Genomic DNA, 20,630 nt, shown 5'->3' with positions numbered 1-20,630 from the left:
AACCCACTCTAGTATTCTTGCCTGGAGAATCCCATGGACAGAGGAGCCCAGTGGGCTACAGTCTATGGGGTCGCAAGAGTTGGACCCAACTTAGCAACTAACCAACAACAATTGAAAGAACATCTGTAAAAAAAAGTCTGCATTAGAGGACTTTCAAATTTACCTACATTTCAAAGGAATTTTATTTCTTTCAATTAGAGGCATTAATGAAGACTAACAGCCATAAAAATGGAAAATAATAGGTTACTATCACATAGTATATCTTTTTTTCATCACTTTACTTTTACCCTATCTGTATCTTTGGTATATAACATGTGTTTCCTATAGACAGAATATATTGTTATTGTTGTTTATTTGCTAATCATGTCTGACTCTTGCCACCTCATGGACTACAGCCTGCCAGGCTCCACTGTCCATGGAATTTTCTAGGCAAGAATACTGGAGTGGTTGCCACGACAGAATATGTTGGTTCTTATTTTTAATCCAGTGTGGCAAACACCCCATAAAATTAGAAATAGCCATTTAAAATTAGCCTTATTGAGATATAATTAATGTAGGTATTGTTCACCCTTTTAAAGTGTACAGTTCAGTAGTTTTTAGTATATTTACAAAGTTGTACAGCAATAGATACTATCTAAATCCAGGACGTTTTCAGCTCCCCAGAGGAAACCCCATACCCATACCCCCAGCCCATGTTAATCAATAATCCACCTTCTGTTTATATGCCCATTCTTGTTTTAAATATTTCAGAAGTTGTTTTCAAACACCTTGAACTAGAAAGCCTGTGTTCTGATGATAGATCTGTCTTTGGGTATGGTAGTAATGACTAATTAATACATTTTCTGAACTTCAGTCTACTCTTTAAACCTACTCTTTAAATTGATGAAACTCAGAGATTTCTGCTTCTTATTAAAGCATGATAACAGGAAACTATATCCTTCACCCTTTCACCTCAAAAAATTATAACACTAGTAAAAATATGTGAAACAGCAATTTTCAGACTTTGAGAAGCAAATGGCAGAAGACTATGATTTCTAATAGAAGAAGCACAAATAAATAAAGTGAAACCTGTATTTTCCACAGCTTAATGTCTGAATGCAGATCCCCACAGGAAGTATGGGACAGGGGAACCCAAACTATGCTCAGCATCCTTGTTGAGTACAGAAGAAAGAGATCAGAAGTCAGGCAAGGTTGTTCAAATCCATGGGGAAATGTACTAGAAGAATGGAACAGAAGAGAGACAGCACTGGAGATCTGCAGAGGGTCCCCTCATGTCTTTGGCTGAGTATAGAGTTGTGCATGTGTAGAAAGAAATTACCCAAAGTCATTGAAAGAACAACTGAAAGGCAAAGGTTTAAACAATATTTGGAGCTCATACAGGTGAAGAATAATTCATGTTTTCATCACAAAGAATGAAAAGATCTCATAAAATAAGTAATGATGGATGTAGCTCTTTGGAGAGTATTATGTGACTCAGCATTTCCACTTCTAGATATATATTTAATAAATATAACATAAGCTCATTCAAAGACATGCATGCAAATGTTTCTAATAATATTATTCTTAATAGCCAGAAACAATGATTGGAAAATATTGTGGTAAAATGGAAAAAATATTGGATTGGGAGTTAAAAGAGACAAATTGGATTTCTACTTTTTGAATTATAGCATGTTAGTTTTTTTTTAACTACAGTTTCCTCATCAATAAGACAGAAAATAAATATTATACAGGATTAGTATGATGACTAAATAAAATAATCTTTTAAAATCAATGAAATTAGATTGTAAATGTATCCACATATTATTACATTAGGTAATTAGGTAATTATCTCTTTGACCTCTTAAAAAAGTCTAAACTTCAAATCAGAACGGATACATCATTTTACAGCACAATATAAATAGTATTCAACTAATATAATTACTAAGTTTGGCTTCTGTTTAAGTCAAATTCAAGTCAGTTATCAAAGTTTGGGAAGATATAGTTACAGCTTTCTTATTTATTAATATCTCTGGAGGAATCCTTTAGTTTCCATGTTCCTTAATCATTAAATCTTTAGTTTCATGTAACTTAGTTTTCTTTGTTTTATGTTTTATCAGTTTCTGTGTTTTATAAAGTATTCTTATTAATTATTTTATATATCTAGGTTTCACTATCTTTAAATCAAATAAAAATCACTAAAATCTGTCTTTCAAAATTAATAACATAGCTTTGACGTCTCATAAACCTTGAGCTACAGACATTTCCAGAATACTACAAATAAGTTCAAAGACTCAGTCTCTGAGAATCTCAACCTAAAAAGTTAGTAGAGTAAAACAGGACTAATTTAATTTTAGTAATCACCTCGATATCCAAGACTACTACTCATCAGCTTTTTTTTTTTTTCTGTTCTTGTTGCTGTCTACTAAATTATATTTCTACCCTTGTTAACTTTTAATCACAATTCTAATTTACTGTTGTTTAGCTTTTCTAAGTACTTGACATAAAAGTCACTTACTATAGACTGTGACTTCAAAACTTTCCCAGACTATAAAAATTCCTAGTGGTATCATTACTCAATATTTATGAAGTATCTACTTGACTTTTTCCCTTCTGGGATCCTCAGTTTCCAGATATTCAAACTGATGAGTGTACATTCAATATTATGACCTTTCTCCCTCTCTCTATTTCTTTCATTTACTATCTGGCTTCTATTCTTTTTCAGGGTTTTAACATGTGTACTTGTAATTTTCTTAGTCTTATCAAGAATGCTTGCCAAAATTGGTACAAATTTATTTAAAGTGAGATCTTTGGCTAGACTGATTATTAAATTTTATGTATTTTATCACATTACCCTGTAGAAATATCATGAATTTGAGAGCTAGACATTTTCTCAATCAAATCTGAGTTCTACCAGCTCCAAACTGTATTTGCGTAAATGACTTATTTTCAAGCCTGTCTCCTTATTTGCACATCAAGAATCATAATAAGTCTTATGGGGAGTGAAAAATGATGGATGCAATTTGATTATTACAGAAACAAGCAAGGATGAGGTACTCAGTAGTTTTCATGAAACATGTCAACACCTGGGAGAAACACAACACTCCGCCTCCCATACCCACCGCTAAACAGAATATGTGTTGTGGTTTTTGGTTCACTGAATCTGGTCACAGCTCTGACAAGTCTCACTTCAGGAACTCTCTCTAGAGATCCAGAATGGCAGGCCATTAACAGACTAAGGAAGGAGTGATTATTCTGGCAGGGGTCTTTACACATATATGATACCACTTCACAGGACAATATATTCCACTTGCTTCTTTCACATCTAATATAACATCTAGCAACACAGTGTGATTCATAGGGAACATCACAATTCTGGTTAAGACAGCAACTTGATAATGTCTTTCTCACCTCCAGAAACTTATATAAATTATAAAGAGACTGAAAGGAAAACAATTAAGAAAATTTGAAGATCCCCAAAACTTCCCCTTAAAAAGAAACTCAGCAAAATATTGGCAGAGCCCCACTGACAAAGCCTCTTATTCCAGGCCTGAAAAACTTGGAAGCCTTATTCATCCCTAGGAAGCACGTTGAAGATTTATATCATTTGAGAGTGCTTATTTATCTTTTTTTTTTTTGTCTCTCACCACCATTTATTTTCTTTTTTTAAACTTTTTATTTTATATTGGAATATATGCTGATTTTGAAAAGTCACTACCTTGAAAATATCTTCCTGATATCTTCTGAGATAATAGAGATTTCCCTAATATGTAAGTACTGGTAGCAGAAAAAAATCTAGGCATATCCATAGAATGAACCAATTAGAATCTATACCACAGAGACCCATGTTAACCAACAGCTAGCTTTGGCATAGTGGTATCTTCCAATGCAGGAAAGTAAAATTCCACAACCTAAACAGCCAAAAGATGTAGTCCAAGCTGTTTATCAAGATTCTTAAGCTAAAATAAATAAATAAATAAATGAAAACTTTTAGCTGCAGTATCCTAAGTGGCTTACATAAATTTACATAAAATAAACAAAAACCAGTATTGACCTCAGCCATACCTCTAAGAGTTCCAGCTGAACAAATCTCATAAACCATTAGTGTCCATCTTAGAAAATTAAGGGACTTTGTCCTTAAATTTCTGTTTTGACTTTTTCACTTGGCCTGGGCCTTAATCTAGATATAGTAAGATGCATTGAGAATTGTACAGAATCCATCTTGACCCACAAAGAGGATGTCTAGGGAAATTCTGTCACTTATTATAAGCTTAATCAGTGACCTGAAGACCTCCAAGAGCTGAGCCTGTTTCCCTCAAAGGAAGCAAATTCTCAGGAATACATAGCATACCCCTGGAAAGAAAGTGTTGTCTATAACTAACATGGGATGTGCAGGTGGACAGGACTCCCAATGTGACCTCACCACTGGTTGAAGGCCCTAGGAATCCCAAATCAGTTCTAATAGTTGAGTCTTGTCCTTATAAGGGACCACCTTAGGTAGTCAGTTTAAATCTGTCCTGTTAGTTCATCCCACCAGGGGTTTTAGAGGGGACATTTGTTTCCCTCAGAGAATGGCTGTGTCTGGGAGAGGAATCATTAGGAGGTATTTTGCATGGGCAGTAAAGAAAAGAGGGTCATCCTTGCTACTTCTAATAGACTTTCTCAGTAAGGTTAAAGGAACTGGTGATCAAATCATGACCAGAGCCATCTGGAGGGGGACAGCAGATCCAGCAATCAGTTATACTTAAGGTACTTGCTACAATTCTGGAGAGCTTCACCAGGGCACTTTCCTTAGGGAGGAAGGCTTTAGGGCATTTCTGAAAGACGAAGATTATCAATGCCTCTCCTCCCTCCATATTTCTAGTGGTCCCTAAGTCTCCCTCACCACCCCCTCACTCATAATGCCAGGTCCGTATTTTCCTTATAACACCAAAAATCAGTGTGTCCCATTCCAAGAGCTTTATCTTCATCTGTTTTTAACAATCACATCCCCTACTTGTCCAGAAGGGTCACTAAGAATGTAAAGTAGGATATAATGAAAAATTGCTGAAAGATCCTTAATATAAATCTGCTATTAACTGAAAATAAAATATAGATTTAATGACATTGGAAATGTTGACATCATAAGATTAGTAAAATGAAAAAGATACAAATAGTTTATCTAATTTAACCCTAACAGAAAAAAACAAAAACAATAACAAAGAGACTTGAAAATATATTAAAATTTAATAATAGTAAATTATGAGTTAATTTTATTTTGTAGCTTTAAAGTTCTACATTATTATTCTTTTAACATATGTGTTATGTATGCTATATATGTGTTTACCTCAGGAGGGAAAACAAAAAATGCTATTCTAAAAATTCAAATGAAATGGGTGGAAAGTTCTATGTGTTGTGCTGTGCTCAGATGCTCAGTCATGTCCAACAATTTGCAATGTCATGTACTGTAGGTCACCAGGCTCCTCGGTCCATGGGATTCTCCTGGCAAGAAAACTGGAATGGGGTGTCATTTCCTTCTCCAGGGGACCTTCCTGACCCAGAGATCAAACCCGCATTTTTTGTCTCTTATGTCTCCTGCATTGGCAGGTGGATTGTTTACCACTGGTATCCCACTTTCCTGGGAAGCCCGGAAAGTCCCATAAACAACATGGAAAGAAATCTATTTTAACTTATTTTCCAAATGCTTCTACCTTTAATTTTAATAACTTCTTTCATTTCCTTTTTGTAATTCTAAAAGTTTTGCATGATCATTTTCACAGGAAACATCACTGAAGGGTAAAGAGAAGGAAGGTGTGGGCAAGGAGAGACCCCAGGCTGAAATGCAGGTTTGATATCTGTGAAAGGAGAGACCAGGAAGGAATACCAGGGGCCAAGAGTTTCTGGCTGAAGCACAGTTCTAAAGATGGTCAGGCTGATAGGAGGTATTAATTCAATGTTGACCATTAGAGGAGGGCCCCCTGCTGTAGGAATGAGCACCACTGGTAACCTTCTTCAAGTGCTCAATCATGAACTGGGGACAGGAAGGATGAGTCTGGCCCCTGTGAAAACTCAGAGTTGGATTCAAGGAGGGACACTAGTCTCCTATACCCTACGCAGCAGTATTCTGGGCACATTCCCAAGGTCTCATAATGTGTGTGAGCCTAGCCTTCACTACACTTTCAAAGATGTTCTGAAAAATTTTACTTACAATGTAAAATTTCTCCTGAAATGTCACTGTCACCCGTACCATTGTGAACCATCTTTCTCTTAAAACTAGCAGAAAAGAAAAAACTTTAGTATCTTTCTCTTCATCATGGCGATGAAAAGGAGCTTTGGAGTGAGACAGACCTAAGGCTGATTCTAGTTTTGCCACTTATGTGCTGTATGATGTTTAACATCTCATGTAGATTCTCATTTTCTTCGAGAAAAGTCCTTGCTGCAACAGTATGATAGGAACATTCAAGCATAGTTTCTCAAGGAGGGGAGATTTTTGTAGGAACTTCCCACATGTGCACTTGTACTTATATTATGTGAGACTGTACAACTGGTCATATTTGAAAGCACATGGGGTAGATCGATATTTGATTTCCAATGTGCCAATTAGGATCTTCCAAAATTTGGGGCTTAGGTCACACATGTCAGTGTGTAATACCACTTGAACTTGGAAGAAAAACAAATTTATAACCAACACTGTCCCTGCAGTGCGGTCAGCTTCCATTTTGTGTACATCAAATCACATACTAAAAGAGAGCATCCTGAATACCGAGGCAAAAGCAAGAGATAATTAGGAAGTGATGCAGAAAATCACAACAGATGAAGAGTATCTGCCTTCATGCCAGATTTTCCCATTTCCTGGTATCAGCCTTAGTGTGACTAGGGCATACTTTCTTGCTCTTAAAATAAATTCCCTTTAATACACAAGTTAGTTTAAATGGATTTCTGTTGCTTTTTACCAAAAGAGCTTTTAATCAAATAGACAGAGTCCTGATTAATAGATGCTTTTCAGAATAAATGAATTTCCTTTAGCCTTAGCTTTCCTGAAGTCAGCTATTTTCTGAAACCCATTTTTTCATTTTTCTTGAACTTTCATTTAGCTGGCTTGAGATAGATTATATTAACTGATTATAGCTATGTTTGGTGGTATTACCAGGACTCTTATGCCCTTATTTCCTTAAGTGTGGAGCTTAAGTATGAGGTAGAATAAAGGAAATATTAAAGTGTACACCTGAGATTGCATCATTAAGTGGTAAACTCCTGAAACTTGCAAAAAAGAATCATCAGCTTTAGCCTCTTTGCTAAGAGTTAGTGTAATGGTTAACTGAAGAATCTGACTTCAGAAACAATCAAACAGTACAAAGGCATCCTCTATTCAGCAAAGGTAATTTAATTAAATACTGTTCCTAAAATATAATATTGATTACTGAATATTGTCTCTTTTAACTTTTAGAAAACTCCATTGAAGTCATTATGATATTGTGAGCCACGTAATTATAGTTGACTGTAATCAGGTCAATGCAATATTGCCAATAGAGTATGACAAATGGAGCCATCAACCTAGTGAACAAACTTACATCCTTCATACATAAAGCTGTAGCCACCACATCCAAATTATCAGAAGTAGATCTTTGTTTTGTTTTCCAGCAGGGGAGATGATTTGTGCTCTTTCATTGTGAATAGAACCAGCTTTTGTCAAAAGGATTGCTAGTATTACAATGCAGTCTCGCTAAATCGCAAAATTAGCTGGTATAAACACAAATTGTTCCCTAGTATGAATCCCATTCCCACTGTGTTGCAGTCATCTTCATCGCTTGCCAAGGAATGAGACATCCTTTCCTTTAAATTAGACATCTTACATATGAAAGACATCTGTATGCATCCATTCTGTTAAAAGTTTCTTCCATCCCTGTATTTGCAAAGCAACTCATTATTTCTTTTATTCCATCTCTCGTCACAGTTTGCCTCATATTTGGGTAAACATATGTATCTCCTTAATTATGTGCTTTTGAAAATCCACTCCTATGTCTTCCTCAACTTTGTAACACCCACAGAATGAATCAGTGTTTATACACTGTAAATAATATAAAATTAGCCATTTAATTAAAAAAATAAAATAAGTAACTGATAATATTGATATCGCTTTAAAAGAAGGGATTAAAGCACTTGGAGCTTTGAGGACCTTAAGTCAGGAGATTCTATTTATTTACACAAAAATCCCAGTATAACTTGCTCAATATATCTAGATTCATAAAAACATAGCTATTTTTTAATCACAAAACTTCTGAAAATATTAGAAAAAACAAACATAACCTGATTAAAGACTTTATACACACGGATAACCAGGTCAAAAGGTGCAGAGTTGACCATGAAGCAAGTCAAAGTCTCTTCATATTAATATGACTTGAAGTATAATAATATTTGAAATATATAAAAAGAATCTGATCAGTTCTCCTGACAAGATGGATTATACCTCACAAATAATGAGAGGAACATGTTTAAATGTCACAGGAGAAGAAGCTATACCACAGACTTAAAAGCTTTTCAATGCTCAGAATCTGATCAAAGTAATTATAGCTTGGTAATTCAGAGAACAAGAGATATTTACCTCTCAGAGTAATGAGACATTTGAAAAATACAAATTCCATATAAGAAATGTTTGATAATATCAAAATATCTTGACATTTACTAAGAAAGGAAGCTTAGCACAGGACAAATTTCTTTTCTTTCAGTCTGAAATACTTGATTTTACACTCATTTCATTGTTATGTTATCAAGGAATTTAAATTATATTATGAACACATACAGGGACACACTTTGGTTTGCAGAAGTTTATCTCTTCATTGCAGTAACAGAGGCAGGAATGAGATAGAGAAGGACTAACAGCAAAAGCTGTCAGTAACTTTGTTTCATTGAGATAGGCTAAGGGGGAAAGTTTATATAAGTATGTTTTTAAAAAATCCAAAAAGTTACTTGAAGGAAGCTCTTTGTTTGGGGATAGTAAAGAAGGAAAGATCTTTTTGGAGGTGAAGCCTAAGAGACTATAAAAGTACCTCTATACATCAATAGTTTCTATGTATAATTGTTTCAAAAATAAATGATTTATTTAATGATGAGTAATAACAAAGATAACTTATATGCAGAGTACATCATGAGAAACACTGGGCTGGAAGAAGCACAATCTGGAATTAAATTGCCAGGAGAAATATCGATAACCTCAGATATGCAAATGACACTACTCTCATGGCAGAAAGTGAAGAGGAACTAAAATGCCTTTTGATGAAACTGAAGGAGGAGAGTGAAGTTGGCTTAAAGCTCAATATTCAGAAAACTAAGATCATGGCATCTGGTCCCATCACTTCACAGGAAATATATGCAAAAACAGTGGAAACAGTGTCAGACTTTACTTTTGGGGGCTGCAAATCACTGCAGATGGTGATTGCAGCCATGAAATTAAAAGACGTTTACTCCTTGGAAGGAAAGTTATGACCAACCTAGATAGTATATTAAAAAGCAGACACTACTTTGCCAACAAAGGTCCATCTAGTCAAGGATATGGTTTTTCCAGTAGTTGTGTATGGATGTGAGAGTTGGATGGTGAAGAAAGCTAAGCACTGAAGAACTGATGCTTTTGAACTATGGTGTTGGAGAAGACTCTTGAGAGTCCCTTGGACTGCAAGAAGATCCAACCAGTCCATCCTAAAGGAGATCAGTCCTGGGTGTTCATTGGAAGGACTGATGTTGAAGCTGAAACTCCAGTACTTTGGCCACCTCATGCGAAGAGTTGACTCATTGGAAGACCCTGATGCTGGGAGGGATTGGGGGCGGGAGGAGAAGGGGACAACAGAGGATGAGATGGCTGGATGGCATCACCGACTCAATGGACATGGGTTTGGGTAGACTCTGGGAGTTGGTGATGGACAGGGAGGCCTGGCATGCTGCGATTCATGGGGTGGCAAAGAGTCGGACATGACTGAGCAACAGAACTGAACAGAACTGAATAACAAAGAAAGCTGAGCACCAGAGAATTGATGTTTTTGAACTGTGGTGTTGGAGAAGACTCTTGAGAGTCTCAGACTGCAAGGAGATCCAACCAGTCCATCCTAAAGGAGATCAGTCCTGGGTGTTCATTGGAAGGACTGATTTTGAAGCTGAAACTCCAATACTCTGGCCACCTGACGTGAAGAGCTGACTCATTGGAAAAGACCCTGATGCTGGGAAAGATTGAAGGCAGGAGGAGAAGGGGATGACAGAGGATGAGATGGTTGGATGGCATCACTGACTCAATGGACATGAGTTTGAGTGGGCTCTAGGAGTTGGTGATGGACGGGGAGGCCTGGTGTGCTGTGGTCCATGGGGTCACGAAGATTTGGACACAACTGAGTGACTGAACTGAACTGGACTGAATAACAAAAAACTGGTATAGAATTAACACAAATAGAGAGTAAGAAAACAAGATGATCAAGAACAGCAGAATCTTTTTAAAAAAGAATGTTGAAGAAAAACATTTTCATCTGCTGATGGGCATATAGGTTGCTTCCATGTCCTGGCTATTATAAACAGTGCTGTGATGAACATTGGGGTACACATGTCTCTTTCAGATCTGGTTTCCTCGGTGTGTATGCCCAGGAGTGGGATTGCTGGGTCATATGGCGGTTCTATTTCCAGTTTTTTAAGGAATCTCCACACTGTTCTCCATAGTGGCTGTACTAATTTGCATTCCCACCAACAGTGTAAGAGGGTTCCCTTTTCTCCACACCCTCTCCAGCTTTTATTGCTTGTAGACTTTTGGATAGCAGCCATTCTGACTGGCATGTAATGGTACCTCACTGTGGTTTTGATTTGCATTTCTCTGATAATGAGTGATGTTGAGCATCTTTTCATGTGTTTGTTAGCCATCTATATGTCTTCTTTGGAGAAATGTCTATTTAGTTCTTTGGCCCAGTTTTTGATTGGGTCATTTATTTTTCTGGAATTGAGCTTCAGGAGTTGCTTGTATATTTTTGAGATTAATCCTTTGTCTGTTGCTTCATTTGCTATTATTTTTTCCCAATCCGAGGGCTGTCTTTTCACCTTACTTATAGTTTCCTTTGTTGTGCAAAAGCTTTTAAGTTTCATTAGGTCCCATTTGTTTATTTTTGCTTTTATTTCCAATATTCTGGGAGGTGGGCCATAGAGGATCCTGCTGTGATTTATGTCACAGAGTGTTTTGCCTATGTTCTCCTCTAGAAGTGTTATAGTTTCTGGTCTTACATTTAGATCTTTAATCCATTTTGAGTTTATTTTTGTGTATGGTGTTAGAAAGTGTTCTAGTTTCATTCTTTTACAAGTGGTTGACCAGTTTTCCCAGCACCACTTGTTAAAGAGGTTGTCTTTTTTCCGTTGTATATCCTTGCCTCCTTTGTTGAAGATAAGGCATCCATAGGTGCGTGGATTTATCTCTGGGCTTTCTATTCTGTTCCATTGATCTATATTTCTATCTTTGTGCCAGTACCATACTGTCTCGATGACTGTGGCTTTGTAGTATAGTCTGAAGTCAGGCAGGTTGATTCCTCCAGTTCCATTCTTCTTTTTCAAGATTACTTTGGCTATTCGAGGTTTTTTGTATTTCCATACAAATTGTGAAATTATTTGTTCTAGGTCTGTGAAAAATACCATTGGTAGCTTGATAGGGATTGCATTGAATCTATAGATTGCTTTGACAATCTATAGCCATTTTGACAATATTGATTCTTCCAATCAATGAACATGGTATATTTCTCCATCTGTTTGTGTCCTCTTTGATTTCTTTCATCAGTGTTTTATAGTTTTCTATATATAGGTGTTTTGTTTCTTTAGGTAGATATACTCCTAAGTATTTTATTCTTTTTGTTGCAATGGTGAATGGTATTGTTTCCTTAATTTCTCTTTCTGTTTTCTCATTGTTAGTGTATAGGAATGAGGAATGAAAAAAAAATTAAAAAAATAAAATTGCTAATAAAGAAAATGGACCAAAAAAAAAAAAAAAAAGAAAAGAAAAACATTTTCATGAAGCACATAAAAATTGTAAGCAACTATTTTACCATTAACTTTCTTAAGTATTTTTATAAAGAAATGGATTCATGAAAAAGAACTATAAAGAACATCAGTTTAGGATATGGAGAAATATAAATTGACAAAAAGTGGGAAAAAAGTGAAAAATTTAATTTTAAAAGGAAGACAAAATTTAAGGGAACAAACAGGATACTATATTCTGTAGGAAAGGTCTTGTGTAAAATATGAGAAGTGGTCAAAATAAAGTGGAAATAACGATTTTTAAAAGGTTTGAAAGAAAAAGAGAAATAAAAGAATAACACTAAAAAGCAAATTAAAACAGTGTAACAAAACAGGTATTTAAGGATAATATTTTTAAAGTTTGCTTTTAAAAAAAACAACAAAAAGACAATATTCAAATTTAAAATAATGTCTCAGGAAAAATCAACACAATATTCAACACTATGACATTTCCTGGTAAGCACTGATTATAAACAATGAATATAAAGGAATTTAAAAAAAACCACACCTCTGGTCATCAGATAAAACATACCTGACCTCAGACTTCCCCCCAGCTACATTCAATGCCAGAACATTATGGGGAGATAGCCACAGAATGGACTTCCCTGTGGATCAGAGGTAAAGAATCCCCCTGCATTGCAGGAGTCTTGGGTTTGATCTTTGGGTCAGGAAGGTCCCCTGGAGAAGGAAATGGCAACCCATCCAGAATTCTTGTCTGGGGAATCCTATGGACAGAGGAGCCTGGCAGGCTACTGTCTATGGGATCACAAGACTCGGACATGACTTAGAGACTAAACCACCACTATCAGCCACAAAATGCTTAAGAAAAAATAGTGTAAACCAAAGATTGTATACTCAGTCAAGCCAATATTCAGGTAGATAGACTGAAGACAAACTTTTTTATTTTTGCCACAAGTCAGGGAATGTTCTACTATGAGTTCATCCTTGAGGAAATTATTCAAGAATGAGCTTCAGAAAACTAATAAATGACTTTGAAAACTAGTGGAAAAGGATTGATGGTGGGCATAAATTGTATTTTAACTTCAAAACAAAGAGTAAAATAAAGATTAGAATGAAGAGATAAAATTAAAATTTTAAATAAAAATATAAAAGAGTGTAGGATAAAAGTGTTATATGCCTGGACACCACAGAAATTATATAGTCAACCAATATTTGGGAAGGGATAAAGAAAGTGGAACATGGTGTAGGCTGCTCATTATCACTTCTATAGTGTTTCTGAACCAAGAGATATCAATCTAAGGTGACAAATCATATATGAGAATTTTACACAAAATTTATAGTAGCAAAGTAAATGCTAAGATCAAAATTGGTTTATAGAAGATATGAGAAAGAAAAGTTTATAAATGTTATCACCAATTATAACAGGGAAGCAATAGCTATAGTTTAAACAAATGCATTAATTGCTGCTTAATCATATATTATAAAAATCTTTCCACATCACCCAGAGAGAATCTATATCTGTTATTTATTGGATGAATAGCATTTATCTTTCTGAATATTAAAAAGAAATAATCCATACTATTGGGTATGTAGATGTTCCAAAAATGTTATTTTTAAGAGAAATAGTGCTATGAACTTTAAAGGTATGTTTTTATGTATTTATGTTTTACTTTTCCAGTTGAACTATTAGTAATATAATTCTTGGGTCAATAGATTGACAAATTTTGGAGGCTTTTGTAATTTATTGCCAAAGAACAAAAATGGTGTATTTTTTTTCTTTAGATTCCACATTTAAGTGATATCATATGATATTTGTCTTTCTCTGTCTGGCTTAATCCACTTAGTATGATAATCTCTAGGTTCATCCACATTGCTACAAATGCAATTATTTCATTGTTTTATTATAGTTTAGTAATATTCCATTGTCTGTATGTATCACATTTTCTTTATTCATCTGTTGATGGACACCTAGGTTGCTTCTATGTCTTGCTTATTGTAATAGTGCTACAATGAACATTGGAGTGCATGTGTCTTTTTGAATCATAGTTTTCTCATGATATATGCCCAGGAGTGGGACTGCAGGATCATATGGTAACTCTAATTTTAGCTCTTTAAGGAAACTTCATACTGTTCTCCATAGTGGCTGTACCAATTTACATTCCCACCAGCTGCATAAGAGGATTCCTTTTTCTCCATCTGTGATTTATTTTTGTCTTCTTTTCTGCTTTCTCTGATTTACTAGGAAATTTTGCATAACTACATTTCTCTCCTCTTTTAGCATATAATCTGTACTTCTCTTTTAAATATTTTTCATGGTTTCACTGGAAGTGAAAGTGTCAGTCACTCACTCCTGTCTCACTTTTTGAGAACCCATGGACTGTAGCCCACCAGGCTCCTCTGTCCATGGAAGAACACTCCAGGCAAGAACACTAGAGTGGGTTGCCAATGCCTTCTCCAAGGGATCTTCCAAATCCAGAGATCAAACCCAGGTTTCCTGCATTGTAGGCAGATTCTTTAACATCTCAGCCAATTTGAAATATATATTTACAACATATCCATGTCCACTTTCAAATAACACTGTACCACTTCGTGGGTAGTGTAGGTAACTTAGAGTATTCCCAATTCTTTCTTCTTTCCCTTATTACATTTCTATTGTTCATTTCACTCATCCATAAGTTGTAATCACCTGATACACTGTTGTAAATATCATTTACACAAACTATTCAAATGTTAGATCAATTGTAAATTTTAAAAGACAAGATTTGATTTTACTTTTATTTATTGCTTCTCTAATACTCTTCTTTTTCATGTAGATTTGAGTTTCTGACTTATATCATTTTCCTTTTCTTCTAAGATCTTAGTTTAACATTTCTTGGTACACAGGTCGACTTGTGACAAATATGCTCAACTTTTGTCTGCAAAAGTATTCCTCTCCTATGTTTGAAGGATAATTTCACTGAATACAGAGTATGTTGGTATTTTTTTTTAATAGTAATTATTGCACTCTATTTCCTTGTTGGTCACATAAATTTTGAAAAGAAGTCCAATGGAATTATTTTCCTTATTCTTTCATAGGTAGGCTTTTCCTTGTTTTTTATTTTTCTTGGATTTTGGTCTCTGGTTTCTTTCAAAATTTTCTCTTTGTTTGACTTCCTGGTTTGGATATGATATTCCTAGATTTAGTTTTTAGTGTTTTACCTGCTAGGTGATTGCTGAGCTTCTTGGATGGGTGGGTTGGTGTCTGAAGTTAATTTTGGAAAACAAGTAGTCATTATTACTTAAATTTCTTCTGTTCTTCTATTGTCTTTTTTTTTTTTTTTTACTCCTCCTGGCATTCCCATTTTGTGTATATTACACCTTTTGTAATTGTCCCAAGGTTCTTGAACATTCTGTTTAGTATTCAATTTTTTCATCCTTTTTTTTCAGTTTCTCTTGACATATCTTCAAGCTCATGATCCTTTCCTCAGCTGTGTTCAGTCTACTTATGATGCCATCAAAGGAAAACTTCATTTCCATCACAACGTTGTTTTTTTTTTCCATCACAACGCTTTTGTTCTAGCATTTCCTTTGATTTTTTATTAGAATTTCCATTCATCTAATTACATTTCCAATCTCCTCTTGTGTGGTGTCCTCTTTTTCCATTAGAACCCTTAGTATAGTAATCATAGTTATTTTAATTTCTTGTGTTGATAATTTCAAAATTTCTGCCATATCTGAGTCTGTGCTTTATTTGTGTTATTGTGTGCTGTGTTGTTTGCTTTGTCTCTTCAGATTCTGTTTGTTGTTGTTACCTTCTAGCATGCCTTGTAAATATTCATTGTAATCTAGTTATGCATTAGGCAAAAGGAACTGAGATGGACAAGTCTTCAGTGTGAAGTTTATGTTCATCAGTCTAGGAGGGAGGTAGGCTCTGTTTACTTTTCACTGTGGTTGCCCTGTCAGAGGTTAAAATGTATTCCAGTACTTGGTTATGATCTCCCCGGTTGTCTTTAAGTTTCATTAGAGACTTATTAAATAGGTTCTGAGGCTTGCAGTTCTTTTAACTGTTAATTCCCTTACAAATATTTTTTTTTCCTTACAAATATTTTTATTTCCACCATATCTTTTTGATGTCCTTTGTAGAATTACCATCTCTCTTCTTATGTTATCAATTTGCTTTTGCATATTATCTACTTTTCAGTTCAGTTCTGTCACTCAGTCGTGTCTGACTCTTTGTGACCCCGTGGACTGCACCACGCCAGGATTCCCTGTCTATTACCAACTCCCGGAGTTTACTCAAACTCATGTCCATTGAGTCGGTGATGCCATCCAACCTTCTCATCCTCTGTCATCCCGTCTCCTCCCACTTTCAATCTTTCCCAGCATCAGAGTCTTTTCCAATGAGTCAGTTCTTCACATCAGGTGACCAAAGTATTGGAGTTTCAGTATCAGCATCAGTCCTTCCACTGAACACGCAGGACTGATCTCTTTTAGGATTGACTGGTTGGATCTCCTTGCAGTCCGAGAGACTCTCAAGAGTCTTCTCCAACACCACAGTTCAAAAGCATCAATTCTTCAGTGCTCAGCTTTCTTTATAGTCCAACTCACATCCATACATGACCACTGGCAAAACCATAGCCTTGGCTAGACGAACCTTTGTTGACAGAATGTCTCTGCTTTTTAATATGCTGTCTAGGTTGGACATAACTTTCCTTCCAAGGAGCAAGTGTCTTTTAATTTTATGGCTGCAATCACCATCTGCAGTGATTTTGGAGCACAGAAAAATAAAGGCAGCCACTGTTCCCAGTGTTTCCCCATCTTTTTGCCAAAATGCAATACTTGGATGCAATCTCAAAAATGACAGAATGATCTGTTTGTTTCCAAGGGAAACCATGTAATATCACAGTAATCCAAGTCTATGCCCCGACCAGTAATGCTGAAGAAGCTGAAATTGAATGCTTCTATGAAGACCTACCAGACCTTCTAGGACTAACACCCAAAAAAGATGGGGACAGGATTGCAGAAGTAGGAAGTCAAGAAACACCTGGAGTAACAGCAAATTTGGCCTTCGAGTACAGAATGAAGTAGGGCAAAGGCTAACATTTTTGCCAAGAGAACACATTGGTCATAGCAAACACCCTCTTCCTAAAACACAAGAGAAGACCCTACACATGGACATCACCAAATGGTCAATACCAAAATCAGATTGATTATTCTCTGCAGCCAAAGATGGAGAATTCTATACAGTCAGCAAGAGCAAGATTGGGAGCAGACTGTGGCTCAGATCATGAACTCCTTATTGCCAATCTCAGGCTTTTCAGTTAATGACTATAAAAATTGGTCTGTTTGGGGACTTTTTAGTTCTTTTTGTTTTTTAAATGCTGAGCATTAACATTGCAATATCTTTGTTTTATCTGAGTTTGATTCTGATGCTTGCTTTGTTCCTTCTGGTTGTATTCTTAGCTCTTCCTTTGATATGGTTTGTAAGTGTTTTTGTTGAAAGCTGGACATGTCATATTAGATAATAGGAACTGCGTTAAATCGGTCTTTAGTCTGAAGATTTATGTTAATCTGGTTAGGACATGGATTGTGTTTATTGATTAGACTGGAGATTACAAATTTCCTCATGTTCTATCTTTGTCTCTATTTTCACACGTATTTCTCCATTGATATTGCTATTTTTCTCCCCTTAAATAAGACAGTAAGACTAAAGGGGGGTTAAATTGAAGGAATGCCCATCTTCTAGGTGAGGTAAATCTCTGGTGAAGTATTGTTCCCTGGAGATCAGGTCTTTGTTATGGAGGATACTGTGGGCCCATTTAGCAATGATTACTCTTCCCCTTATACTGTCAGGAGCCAGAAGAAACTCTCTCTAAAATCTTAAACACGAGACTTTGATAGGGTTCTTAAAATTAAATGCCCTGAAAGTGTGGGCTCCTCTAGAGCCTGCAGCACCCAGAAATTTCTCACTCTCATGCAATTAGTCTCAGTCTTCAGTAATTTGTCAAAATAACCATTTAAATGTTCCTAACAGTTTGTGGTTCTAGTCACTTATGCTTCAAGGAAGCAGATCTTGGCTCTGCCTCTGGATTTGCCTGTCTCTTTAGATTTCAGCATCATGTTTTGTCCCACACTGTATGTTCTCTGATGGGTCAAAACAAAGCTAATTTGTAGTTTATTCCATATTTTTCTTACTATAAGGCGAAGGATGACAACTTCCAAACTACCTGTTGGGGCTGAAACTGGAAATTCATACTTGCTTTTGTATTTTACACAGATTGTAATTCCTGCCAGCTTGAAATGGTGAGCTCTGTCCCTCTTTTTCAGGTAGTGAGTAATGATAGAACTGAGGACAAAATAAAGAAAGCATCTTCTAAAAAGTCCTACAGACAATTAAAGTGTAAGTGGATCTGAGTAATTTTCTTGTTCTTTTTCCTTATCACCTGCTGCCTCCCTTGACTTCCTATAGATAACCATGGAATTTATTGTTCCTTAATGAGATCTGTAAATAACTTTTGTCCTTAAATCATAGAAACATATATGCCATAGCTCTTCCTACTTAGTAGAACCTTCAAGTTATGGTATTAACTTGGAATGTGGACAAAACAATGGGAAAAAAAAGCAAAGAAACTTTTAAAAATACTTTTTCTTATAATCACTGAAACTTCCTTTTGAATGTTTTCATTTAATGGTGTATAAGCAGAATTTCTGCCATAAGGGTGGTGTCATCTGCATATTTGAGGTTATTGATATTTCTCCCGGCAATCTTGATTCCAGCTTGTGCTTCGTCCAGCCCAGCGTTTCTCATGATGTACTCTGCATATAAGTTAAATAAGCAGGGTGACAATATACAGCCTTGACGTGCTCCTTTTCCTATTTGGAACCGGTCTGTTGTTCCATGTCCAGTTCTAACTGTTGCTTCCTGACCTGCATACAGATTTCTTAAGAGGCAAGTCAGGTGGTCTGGTATTCCCATCTCTTTCAGAATTTTCCACAGTTTATTGTGATCCACACAGTCAAAGGCTTTGCCATAGTCAATAAAGCAGAAATAGATGTTTTTCTGGAACTCTCTTGCTTTTTCGATGATCCCGCAGATATTGGCAATTTGATCTCTGGTTCCTCTGCCTTTTCTAAAACCAGCTTGAACATTTGGAAGTTCTCGGTTCACATAATGCTGAAGCCTGGCTTGGAGAATTTTGAGCATTACTTTACTAGCATGTGAGATGAGTGCAACTGTCCCGTAGTTTGAGCATTCTTTGGGATTGCCTTTCTTAGGGATTGGAATGAAAATGGACCTTTTCCAGTCCTGTGGCCACGGCTGAGTTTTCCAAATTTGCTGGCATATTGAGTGTGGCACTTTCACAGCATCATCTTTCAGGATTTGAAATAGCTCATCTGGAATTCCATCACATCCACTAGCTTTGTTCGTAGTGATGCTTTCTAAGGCCCACTTGACTTCACATTCCAGGATATCTCGCTCTAGGTGAGTGATCACACCATTGTGATTATCTGGGTCCTGAAGATCTTTTTTGAACAGTTCTTCTGTGTATTCTTGCCACCTCTTCTTAATATCTTCTGCTTCTGTTAGGTCCATACCATTTCTGTCCTTTATGGAGTCCATTTTTGCTTGAAATGTTCCCTTGATATCTCTAATTTTCTCAGATATGCAGATGACACCACCCTTATGGCAGAAAGTGAAGAGGAACTAAAAAGCCTCCTGATGAAAGTGAAAGAGGAGAGTGAAAATGTTGGCTTAAAGCTTAACATTCAGAAAACTAAGATCATGGCATCTGGTCCCATCACCTCATGGGAAATAGATGGGGAAACATTGGAAACAGTGGCTGACTTTCTTTTTCTGGGCTCCAAAATTACTGCAGGTGGTGACTGCAGCCATGAAATTAAAAGACGCTTACTCTTTGGAAGGAAAGTTATGACCAACCTAGATAGCATATTAAAAAGCAGAGACATTATTTTGCTAACAAAGGTCCATCTAGTCAAGGCTATGGTCAGTGGTCATGTATGGATGTGAGAGTTGGACTGTGAAGAAAGCTGAGCACCAAAAAATTGATGCTTTCAAACTGTGGTGTTGGAGAAGACACTTGAGAGTCCCTTGGACTGCAAGGAGATCCAACCAGTCCATGCTAAAGGAGATCAGTCCTGGGTGTTCATTAGAAGGACTGATGTCGAAACTCCAGTACTTTGGCCACCTCATGCGAAGAGTTGACTCATTGGAAAAGACCCTGCTGCTGGGAGGGATTGGGGGCAGGAGGAGAAGGGGATGACAGAGGATGAGATGGCTGGATGGCATCACCAACTCGATGGACATGAGTTTGAGTAAACTCCAGGAGTTTGTGATGGACAGGGAGGCCTGGCGTGCTGCGATTCATGGAGTCACAGAGTCGGACACGACTGAGCGACTGAACTGAACTGAAGCAGAATTTTGATACTTTAACATCATCTGTGACTTATATTCTGCAAATTGCCTTGAACTTATAACATCAATGTTAAAATATATTTTAATGATGCTAAAATTCATGAGCAAATAAAGTTATAATAGAAAATTATTAAGTTAGATATTTCACCTCAACCAACGGATATTTAAAGGAAACAATTAAGTGAACAAAGATCTGAAACTTGGAGACCTGGTCTCAGGTCCATATCTTTGTTGTTTCATATCTCAGCTTTGGTCAGATTTGTTGGTGGACTTA

This window comes from Odocoileus virginianus, chromosome 6, assembly GCF_023699985.2.
Source record: "Odocoileus virginianus isolate 20LAN1187 ecotype Illinois chromosome 6, Ovbor_1.2, whole genome shotgun sequence".
Classification (NCBI taxonomy): domain Eukaryota; kingdom Metazoa; phylum Chordata; class Mammalia; order Artiodactyla; family Cervidae; genus Odocoileus; species Odocoileus virginianus.
Note: the sequence above shows the minus strand (reverse complement) of the source record.